The sequence below is a fragment of the Octodon degus genome, unplaced genomic scaffold (genome assembly GCF_000260255.1).
Source record: "Octodon degus isolate 3935 unplaced genomic scaffold, OctDeg1.0 scaffold00086, whole genome shotgun sequence".
NCBI lineage: Eukaryota > Metazoa > Chordata > Mammalia > Rodentia > Octodontidae > Octodon > Octodon degus.
The window spans coordinates 5,714,961-5,726,826 of record NW_004524662.1 but is presented as its reverse complement, the minus strand read 5'-3'; positions in this window follow the sequence as shown (position 1 = coordinate 5,726,826).

Sequence of the window (11,866 nt, the reverse complement as noted above, 5' to 3'; positions counted from 1 at the left end):
CAGGCACATGCCCTCTAAAACCCCGTAGCAGCAGCTTAGCCATGGCAAGAGTTATCACCCTGGGAACCCCAGTGCCTGAACATAGCAGATGCCCAATAGTTCCTGGTGACCCTGAGCCATGCAAACGTCACAAAGGATGACGGGCTGGATCCTGCATTAAAAGGTCTTATAAAGAGGCTCTGGGAATGCTCTTTGATAAGAATTTGCTGGAAGTGTCAAGCTGATTAGCCTAGCACAAAACAGAATCTCAGAGATCAGTGGAAGGGTGTTTGTCTCTTGGTTTTGTCTCCCTAGACAGTCAATGGTAGAAGCTCCAGCTCCGGGATTGGAAATCTAGGGTGAAAGCTGGCCAGCTGTTTATTTGCAGGGGTGAAAGGGAGATGCTGAAGCACATGAGCACGCAAGCGCCTGCACGGAGCGGGGAGGGGAATCTGCTTGAACCTAAAGAGCCACTTTGGCCCCTTAAGTGATCTCCTCCAAGGAGGATCAAGAAATTCTGCTCTGAGGCAGTCTGAATGTAGGTTCTGGTGGTCAGTAGCTTGTAGTTCCAGCAACGTTGGAGACTGTTGCCGAGATCAGAAGCAGATATCCCTAAAGAGAGCTACAACTAAAAAGGAAGAATGACAGCTAATCCTTGACAGCTGACCAAAACTTTTCTAGTGGAAGGTTCTTTGTAGACATGCTGATGCTTCTAGGAATATAACTTACAGGGAATTTACAAAGGACCAGAGAGACCTATAGTAATAGGTGAAGATGTTGGTCCAAACAGAAAAATACATAAAATTATAAACTCACCTCCTACAATGAACATGTAGACTCAGGATATTAAATCTTACGATGGGGTAATTATCATTCAAATAATGTTTCAATAATTTCACAGCCAAGTGCAGCTAGTCTTGTCACCAGGACTGTGTTTAGATTGTTGTTCTAGTTACACTGGTAGTCTAAACGGAGTGCTATGGACACAGCCTTAAGCTGTTCTAGAAGATTTTGGTTACAAAGCATGTTTTAGAGCAGAATTCAATCCCACGGCACTATCCCTACTTGGCAAGGGTACTTATTAATCAACCAAGGTTCTCCCAATCAGCTTGAGGCTGCCAGCACTGCCTTTGGCATAGAAACCAGAGATATTGGGGCTGGCAAAAAAATTAAAGTATACGATTACACAGAGGGGCACAGACAGGCTGGAGCCAGGCATGGACTCAAGCTGAGCATCAGAGGCAATCACCAAGCTACTTATTCAAGTACATTTGTTTAGGGGCTGGGGAGATGGCTCAGTGGAATAAGCGCTTCTGTGGCAAGCTCAATGGCCTGAGTTCAATCCCCAGTTCCACAAAAAAAAAAAAAAAAAAAAAAAAAAAAAAAGTGCATTTGTTTTAGTTCTTTGCCCATTAGCCTATATTACTTTCATGAATATTGTGTTAGTTTACTTTCTGTCACTGTTATCAAAAATATCAGGAGTAATCAACTTATAAGTGATAGGTTCTGGCCCTAGTATAAATTGCTGAATTATTATGGTGGTCATCTAATATGGCGGAAGCCCCTAAGACAACAGCTTACCTTCCCAGAGACCACCTCCCCTTCTCCAACCCAGCCCAGGGTGCAATTTCCTTTCACTTTTCCCACCACCTTAGGGAAGACCCAATCAGCTCCTCAGAGATTTCTAAACATCCCTTCAAACCCCACCCCCAGCAAAAGTACGTAAAAGCCCCAGCTTTCTTTGTCTCAGGCCAGAGGACCTACCTGACCCATCTGCCCTCCATCCTCTCTGTGTCTTTGGAGTTAATAAAGATTTCTTTTATCTTTCCTATCTCTTTACTGCACCTCCAAAACAAAAAAACAAACAAACAAAACCCTATCAATAAGATTTTTTTTTAATTTTATTTATTTATTTATTTATTTTGCTCATGGTTTCAAAAATTTCAGCCTATGGGTGCTTGACCCAAACCCCTGAGGGTTTTTATTACTTCCTGGTACAGCCATGCTGGTGTCCAAGCCTTTATTTAGCATATGAGCCTTTTGGGGATGTTGATGATTCAAATCACAACAAATATTAAACTATATTTTCATATTAATAACTACAACTAATTTCCATGACATTTAGTCTTGACGGTGACTTTTGCCACATGTCTGCTCCAATTCAGTCATCTTCAGCCTGTGAGAAAGGGAGAAAGAGGAGGTGGAGCGTCTTTTCCTTGGAATATGAGCTGAAAGGGATCTTCATTTCCTTATGGATAAGGAAATACAGGCTCCGAGGGGCTGGACATTGGTAACGTTCCTAAATGAAAAGACTCTGGTGCGTGCAAGAGCAAACCTTCTGCCTTCCTGCCTTTTACAAAGACGGAGAAATCACTGTATTTATGTATGCATTCATTTGAATGAGGTAAAACTCACAAAACATAAAGCTACCCATTTCATTCAGTGTTAGCCTAAAGACTGAGAAGACTTTCAAACTAAACTATGAATTAAACCATCAAAATTAGCCATGTCAAAGTGAACAATTCAGTGGATTTTACACATTCACAAGGTTGTACAACCACCACCTCCCTCCATTCCCAAATGTTTTCACCACCTTCAAAGAAAACCCTTTTCTCATTAAGTAGTTGCTATCCACCCTCATCAGGCAACCACTGATCAGTTTTCTGCCTGCATGGACTCACCTATTTGGGATATTTCCTAGCAGTGGAATTACACTATACATGGTCTCTTAGGACTGGCTTCTTTTACTCGGTATAAGGTTGTTTTACAGGTTCACTTACATTGTACTATGTACTAGTACTTCATTTTTTATGAGTAATATTTCAGTATATAGCAATACCACATTTGTTTATCCATGTATCAGCTGGTGGATATTTGGGTTCTTTCCATCTTCAGGCTACTGTGGATAGTGCTGCTATGAACATATGTGCCTAAATATTTGAGTAACTGTTTTCAATTAATTGAGGCACAGACCTAGGAATTAAACTTTTGGGTCGTATGGTAAGTATATATAGTTTCACTTTTTTATTTTATTTTATTTTTATTTTTTTGGCAGAACTGGGGATTGAACTCAGGCCCTTGCACTTGCCAGGCAAGCACTTATTCAACTGAGCTATCTCCCCGGCCCCTATATAGTTTAACTTTTAAAGAAGGCACCAAACTATTTTTCACTTTACACTTCCACTACAAATATGAAAAAGTTTCTTCACATTTTTTTATTCATAATTGAAACTGGCTGCATTTCTTGTATGTATCAAAGTCCTGCCATGTCTACACTTGTCTCCTTAGCTGATACCTAAATATTCTTCTTTTGTGTTTTTTGCTATATCATTATAATAGGAGGTTTATCATATATTGAATTGCTTCAGCTAGAGCAAGTGCTACCTGCTTTACTGATCAATCACTTTTATTACATTATATACTGCACCATAAATTTTGCAAGCATTATTTCAAGGAATTCTTACAACGCTAAGAAACAGGTACTATTTATTATCTTCCATTATGCAAATGACAAAAATAAGACACAGAAAAAAACAAATCAGGGCTGGGGAGATGGATCAGTAGAATAAGCGCTTGCTGACAAGTGCAAGGGCCTGAGTTCAGTCCCCGGTTCCACAAAAAACAAACAAACAAACAAAAAACTGCATTTAAGTTTTTAAGAAAGAAAAAAAAAAAAAAAACAAATTCACAATGAGAAAGTACTTCAGTGATGATGAAGGGGAAAGGGGAAATCCCAGTTGAGTCAGATGAGAGGAGAAAAGTCATGTTAAGCTGTGAAGTTGGCATAGAAATCTATTTGCCTATAAGTATTCTTTTCTGTCATAACTCTTAATTAGAATACTTTGATCTGTGGTGACACTTTTAATTACTGGTTTCCTTACTGATACTTGGCACAGAAGAGACATAAGGCAAACTTACCATAAATTACTTAGTTGAGTATATTACAAGTCCAAAACTTTCCAAACTACAGATTAGGATTTGCTTCTTGTTTTATTTCAATTACGGCCCAAGCTTTCCAGTCATCAAGCACAAATTCTGTTGGGAACAAACATTAGAAATGAGCCACACCTCTGTCTGCTGGGGTGCCTGGTTCACCCTTCAGGACAGAAGTGAGTTCATTTCAGAGCAGCTACTGAAACAAGACAAGAGTGCTCAAAGTGACTTTAATGGTCTCGAGTGCCCTAGTATAGATTAAGGAACCATCTGATTGTGTCCCATTTTCTGTGGCAGTCAGCTGTTCCAGTGTTACTCACATCTGAGAGGACAGAGGGACAAAAGCAACTTTCTGTATCAGCCTGTAGTTGCTTCCCAGTGTTTAGACAACTCTCAGTCTCACTTGTCCCTGGTAATTCCAGCTATGTGCTCATTCTTGGAAATTTGACATCAAGAATACTCATTAGTATTTTCTAGTTCATCTCTTATTTAAGTCGAAAATCTTAAAAATCTTTTGTATCAATCATAAAAATACAGAGTTGTGAAATTTTAATGTAGAATACTTTGAAGGACTTTTCTTGCTTAATTTCATAAAGACTTTTCTAAGGTGTTTTATTTATTAGCCTTTTACACCTTACTTTATTTTGTTTAGAATAAATTTATTTTACAATAGTTTCAGATTTATAGAAATGCTACAAAGGTTTATATGCAACATTCTCATATAACTCACAGCCAGTTTTCTCTGTTGTTACATTATAAATTAATATGGTTAGACTTCTCATAATTTATCAGCCCATATGGTACATTGTTATTAACTAAAGTACCTGTTTTGTTCAGATTTCATTTACTTGTATTTAATGACCTTTTCTTTTGCTAGGATCCTTTGAAATTATGCAAAGATTGAAATCATTTCAGTGTTTTCAGGGAAATATATACCAAGTTGTCTTTTTTTTTTTTTTTTTTTAAGACAAGGTTTCACTATGCAGTTTAGGCTGGCCTTGAACTCACTATGTAGTCCAAGCTGCCCTTGAACCTGAAGCAATCCTCCTGCCTCAGCCTCCTGAGTACTGGAGTTCCAGGTGTGCACCACCACACTGGGCCCTAAGTTAGTCTTCCTAGCTTGTTAGATCCTGTAGAAACTGGCTTAGATCCCAGGGTAAAAGGGATGGCTACCCACAGCACACACCCTCTTGCCTTCCTATCAGCTCATTTTGGTGGTACCATTTGGGAGGAAGTCACAGGGCAGCCAAGGGGCTCTGGGGTTCTTGTTGCTGACCCTGGCCTCTTCTCTCCTGGACTGGTGGTAGGAGCATGGCACAGAGCACCCGGCATCACCAGTCCTAGGCCTCACTTTTCTATCAAGTCTCAGCTTTTGCTGACCGGTTTGCCTCCTCCCTCACTCCAGAGAAGAGCTTGATTGGCTGTGGGCCTCAAACTTTGCCACCCATAGAAATCACCTGGCAAACTATTTAAGCACAAATTGCTGAGCTCCACCCCTAGAGCTCAGATTCTGTAGGCTTGGGTGGAGCCCATACTGTGCCTGCCTTCCCTTCCTCCCCCTCCCTTTCCTTTCCTTTTTCTTTTCTTTTTTTTTTTTTCCTTCCTTTTTTCTTCTTCCTCCTCTTTCTCTTCCCCTCCTTTTTTCCCTTCTCCTTCTTCCTCTTCCTCTCTCTCTCTCTCTCTCTCTCTCTCTCTCTCTCTCTGTACTGGAAATTGAACCTAAGACTGTCACACTGAGCTAAAGGCCTTTGCACTATTACACCTCTAGCCTTTTTATAAATATACATATTATTTTGAAATAGGATTTTGCTAAGTTGATAAATTCCCCAGGTTGGGCTTGAGTTAGTGACCCTTGGTGTCTCAGCCCACCAAATGTTGAGATTACAGGTGTGTATCATCCCTCCCACCCACCTTAATTTGCACATTTGACCAGTTCTTAGGAGCTGTCTTTCTTGGTCTGGAACCACACTTTGAGACCTATGGCTCTAATCTATCTGTTCATGGCATAATTATGGTGACTCAGTGGTCTAAGGGTGTGCAGGTGACCTACACTGCCAAATTTAGTGGTTTAGACCCTGGTTGTACAATTATTTAAGAGGTTCTAAAAATAGCCCATATCCAGGCCCCAACCCAAACTAATACATTCATATTTTGAAGGTAAACCCTGATATGGATAGTTTAAAAATTTTAATAAATAGTATGTAATAAACTATATGCATAAAATAATAATGATAAGCAAATTATAAAGCACCCTGGAGGTTTTAACACACAGCAATCATGAGAACCACTGGCCTGCTTGAGCTGAAGAAAATTTATACATAATGGAGAAATCCTTTCTCTTTCCTACTGAACAGGAAGAAAAGAAACTTGTCCTGTGCTGGAAGCCACCTCATCACCATGAAAAGAGCCTAGTTTCAGGAAGAAGCCGAACAGAGAAAGGCAGAGCAGTGTTCAAGGCACTTGGGACCTGACAACATCATGGAGCTGCTATCTGGCAGTCCTAGAGCCTCTCCTACCTCAGGACTTCAGTTATGGGAAAGAACACATTCTCTCATCTTTAAAACCTGCATAAGTCACAGTTGTAGTTACTAGCAGTTACAAGCTTGTAATAAATAACATTCCAGAAACATGCACTTGCCCTGAAGCTGCAATAAGCAGCTCCTGTTCTTGAAGCTCTCTAACCTGGGTTCCAACCCCTGAGGTCCAGGGGACTCTCTTCCCCATCAGAATTTGGATCAGTAGAGATCAGAGGGATACAGGAGACAGACAGTCCTAGAGCAGTCCTGCAGCCAAAGTTCCCTCCACTCCCCACACGGCACCCTTTCAGAACTTCTCCCAACAGAAAAATCAAAGCAGCACAAGAAAATACCCAGCATTCCATCTGATGTTTAAAATAATGTGTTTTCTCTTTCTACCTAAGCAAACCATCCCATGATAATCCAATAGGAAGTCATGTGATTATATTCTTCAGAAACTGTCTTCTTAAACTGCAAACTCATTGCATTAGTTCCTTTTTAAATATTTCTAATAGAATGGTGGTAGTACATACATACTCAATACTGGAAGCTAGCTGACACAAACAAATGCCCACCAAATGCTTATTACATAAATTTAGCATAGCCTGTTACAGAAAGAGAATATGTATAAGGTAAAAGATAAGTGTGTGTGTGTGTGTGTGTGAGAGAGAGAGAGAGAGAGAGAGAGAGAGAGACTAATCTGTTACTAATGACTGTTTCTAGGTAAGTGGGAAAATCAAAATTTTTGATGCTCCCTTGTTTGTTTTTTCTAATGAACACATATTACTTCTATGGAAAAAAAAAAAAACTTGAAAAGATACGAGCTTGGTTTTTGTACTTGCCAACAAATGTTTAATTCCTCCCCTGTGCTGGTCACTGCTTGTGTGAGCTAAGTACCCCTCTTGTCACTCTGCGCTCCGGGCTTCTGGAAGTGGCCACAATCCTGTGAGACGCATTTCCCACATCTCCTTGCCAGCTGGCCTGGTTCCATGCTGCCAGTGGGAGGCATTGGTGGGAAACTACAGGAAATGAGGGAGAGTTCACCCCCACACACTTTAAGCTTTTGGCAGTGGCTGGGGCAGGCAGGCTGGCAGCAGTGGGGTCCTGGTAGCCTTGAGCAGTTTCAGGAATGGCCACAGTCATCCTGGCAGAGGCCAGCTCTCACGACATCACTGGCTTTCCACTGTGTCCTAGGCTAGATACTCAGGCTGTGATGGCATTACTCCTCCCTTTATTCCTCCAGTCATGGAAGTGGCAGTGACTTCCCACAGCTCCCTCTCTGTAGGTTACTCCTTGTGTTAGATTTCCTCTGTCTAAAGTGTCTACAGTGATTTCTATTTTCTGTGCTGGAAACCCACTGGTATGCCCACATATCTTCAGTGTTTACGTGGAATTAATCCTGCCAGTTGTCCTGACAAATCCAACTGCACCTCTTTTTTTTTTTTTTTTAATGTATTTTGTATAGGGTCTCACTACACAGTTCAGACTCATAGTGATGCCCTGTTCTCAGCCTCCCCCGCGCTGGAATTACACGCATGTACCACCACACCTGGTCTCCAACTGCACCTCTTGTCCTCGTCTCTGTTGTCATTACCAGCTGAGTCCCCCATCATCTCCCACTGAGATGGCTACAACAGACTCCCTTAGACCTCCCTTCTTCTACACTTGCTCTGTATCAACCCATTCTCTACCTCTGAGTGAGAGCTTCATCCTAAACCATAGGTGAAACACTGCATGCCAAATAAAATTCAGGCTCATCAGCATAACTTCAGCATCACTTCACTAACTTGTTCATTCACTGTGGTCCAGTCACACCTCTTCCTTTCCAGCATAGTTCTGAAATAGACCAATCTCAGCAGTGTAGCACATGCAACATCATCATCTTGGAATACACTTCTCCCTGCCCTTCCTGTGGTGGCTTCTCCTCATTTCCTCAAAGGAATCTTCCTTAGCACTCTGAAAGAGCACGAACATCCATCTCAGCTTCTGACTTATTTCCTTCATCCTACCAAAGCTTGACATTTTTGTTAGTTTATTTGAATGGATCTATTTTATGTGAAGATTTCTAGGGCCCAGCACAGGGCCTGACACAAATCAGCTGTTGATTATATTCTGCTTTCTTTCTTTCTTTCTTTTTTTTTTTTTTTTTTTTTTTTTTTTTTTTTGCGGAACCGGGGATTGAACTCAGGTCCTTGTGCTTGCCAGGGAAGCACTTATTCCACTGAGCCATCTCTCCAGCCCCTTGTTGATTATATTCTGGATGAATGTTCTGCACATTTCACTGCTTCAATACTTATACAGTTTTGGTTAATTTCAATAAATTCTATGTTATTGGATATTTAAGTTGTTGTTTCTGCAAAGGTTAAGCTATTAAAGTTCATTAAAATCTATAGAAAAGTAGAAAGGATAAAAATGTTTTAATTTGGAAAACAGAACAAATTAATAAAAGAGCTGGAAAAATATCTTCCTATGAAGTAGCAGCAAATTATTCTATCAAATCTGACTTGATCTAAACCCTCTGTTCACAAATCGCTTTTGCCCAAATTGATATAACTCCATCAGCTAAAGCTGACTCAGTTCTCCAAGTTGGTTTCAAAGTCAGCTTTATTCCATGTGAAGGACAACCAGAGAATTTCCCTTCTAATTGAATCTCTTTTTTGATAAAGTTTTGGTTCTTGCTCTCTTATGTACTTTAGTTAGATACCCAGTTCACTCATTCATTCATAAATATTTGTAAGTATTTTTTCATGTCTCTGTGTACCCGGCATTGTCCTGGGCGTCAGATACAGAGATGAGGATGACTGGTAGGATTCCTGTGCTTCTGAGGCCTGCGTGCAAAAGGAAGATGGTGCATAAGGAAGCTTTAAGTAACCTTGGTAATGTTAAGCAGTGATTACATTCTTGAGAAAATAAAATAGCTGACCAGCTACTCAGGATCCTCAGACAGGAGCATCACACATTCAACACCAATGGGGTGGCTGGGTGTGATCTCAGAGCACCTGGGAGGCTGAAGCAGGAGGATTGCCAGGAGTTCAAGGCCAGCCTGGACTACCAAGGAGTTCAAGGCCAGTCTGGACTGCACAGTGAAATCCTGTCTCAAGAAGACAAAAGAAAAAGAAAAAAGAAAGACCAGTAGGGCAACTAATGGAGTTCCTGTCTCAAATAATATTTTTTATTTTATTTTAATGTAGTTTAGGATAGGGTCTACAGGGTCCCACCACACATCAGATTCCTAGCGATCCTCCTGTTTTCAGCCTCCCAAGCACTGGGATTACTGGTGCCTGCCACCACGCCCAGTCTCAATCACTGTCTCTGTGCACCCGGGGGGCAGGGTCGGCACACTCCAGGATCGGACCCAGCCTCTGTGCTCTACCTAAGCGGACTTTAGTTTGCTGAGCTATCTAGCCAGCCCTACAAATAATATTTTTTAAGAGGGCTGCAGATGTAGCTCAACAATAAAATGCCTTCTTAGCATTTATAAGATCCTAGGTTCAAAATCTCAGGTATCATGAAGTTTTCAGGTCCAAGAAATCTTCCCTGAGAAGATAACGTTTGTCTGGAGGCCAGAGTTTGCCAGAAGGAACCAGCAGGGTTACACAGAGACTTGGGAGGCCCATTTAAACATGTTGAGATTATGGTGTCTTCCTTCCCTCCACACCAAATAATTTGAAATAACAAGAACCAATCAAGGCTTAAAATGAGTTCAAGGAGGATAAAAGAAAATGTTTACTTCTCCATAGTCAAATTCTTTCCAAGTTATTTTTTCATTTTTTTTCTTTTCCTTGCTGACTGTCCAAATATATGGCTAATCTGTTTATTGAGTTACCTAGAAGGATTTGTTTTGTTGGGAGGAGGTGGGGGACTGGCTCAGGCTTCCTTAAGTGTGGGCCTGGTGCGGCATGTGGAACTGGGGATTGAACCAAGTTCCCCTGCGCCTGACTGAGTTTGCCCAAGCAGGCGCTTTAAACAACTGAGCTAACTGGCAAGCCTCCACGAGTTCTGAAGACTAGAAAGAGCATTCCAAGATAGGAATAGAACAAACACAGACTTTGACACAAGAGCTAGTGCCTACAATCCTTTGAGGCAAGAGATCAGGGCATGGCCAACTGGCTAGCAAATGGGCATGACCTAGTATCACAGAGACCTGGGACACATTGGCAGAATACAGTTCCCAAGCCCTGCACCTGGCTCACTCAGAAATTGTTATCTTCAGTTCTTCTGGCACGGAACCAAGCAGATTTCTGATAAGTTGGTTTAGATCTGGCATCAGTCTGAAGATAGAGGGATACAAAAGACCTTTGTTACCTCAGTGAACTCTGTGGCAGCTCTCACTCTGCAGAGTGTACTTCTTTTCCTAACTTTAACACATTTTAATAGACATAAAATCTTGCTACCTTCTTCATGCATCTTGTTAAGTTCTTTGTTCAAGATACCAAAGACCTGGAAAGATGCCATAAAGCCCACTAACACCAAGTGTGCTATCCATTAGTAAGGCCTTTTGCAAATCATCATGCCTGCTCTTTTGCATATTATTTATGACAATCTTCGTCCTAGGGTGACTCTGAGTAACTGTCCTCCTAAACATTATTTCCTTCTGGCCTCATTACTACAGCAAAACAGAAACCTTAAGTTAGACAAAGCCCCAAATATTGATTATATGACCCATTACAGAAAAAGTATGACAACCCACAGGCATGTATTTATTCATTTTTGAGGTGAGATTAGGAGATGCTGGACAATTTTCAACTGTGGGGGACATGATTCATTTTTATTTTTTATAAGGTGACTTAGGCAGCAAGGAAGAGGCTGGCTGGGGGCGAGACAGGGGGAGCCATAATCCTCAGAGCTCCTGAAGGGATAGACTTTTGTGCAGCTGCAGCATGGGCTAAGCTGATCTTTCTCCTGAAAGGGCTCTTGGTGACTTCTGAGCTGTGTCCAGCTTTTGTGACCACTTCAGATGGTAAATAGCAAGTAGTATGGGTATCGTCAATGCACATGACAGACTAGCTGTACATACCAGCTCCCACTACCCTATCCTTCAGTTTCATTTACTTGCTAGGAAGATTCAAGAATTTAAGGAACCACTTTTGTGAAAAGCCAGATGAAGAGGTGGACAGGGTGAGGCATGGTGGGGGCGGAGCTTCTGTGCCCTCTCTGCACACTGCACTCCATCCTCAAGACACCTTCAAGCACTCCAGGACTCTAAAATTCAATGAACTGGGATTAGCGTTTTTTACGGAGCTTAATCACCATCCACCCTGTACCCTTCTCTTGGGATTGTGGGTGGGATGGAACATTCCAACTCTCTAATCCTCTCATCTCTCAATCTTTTTTGGTGACTGGCCCCACACTGAGTTTATCTAGGGTTCCCCTAAATCAGTTCATTAGCATAAACTCAAGTGCTATCCAATGGGACTTATTATAAATAACAAAAGACT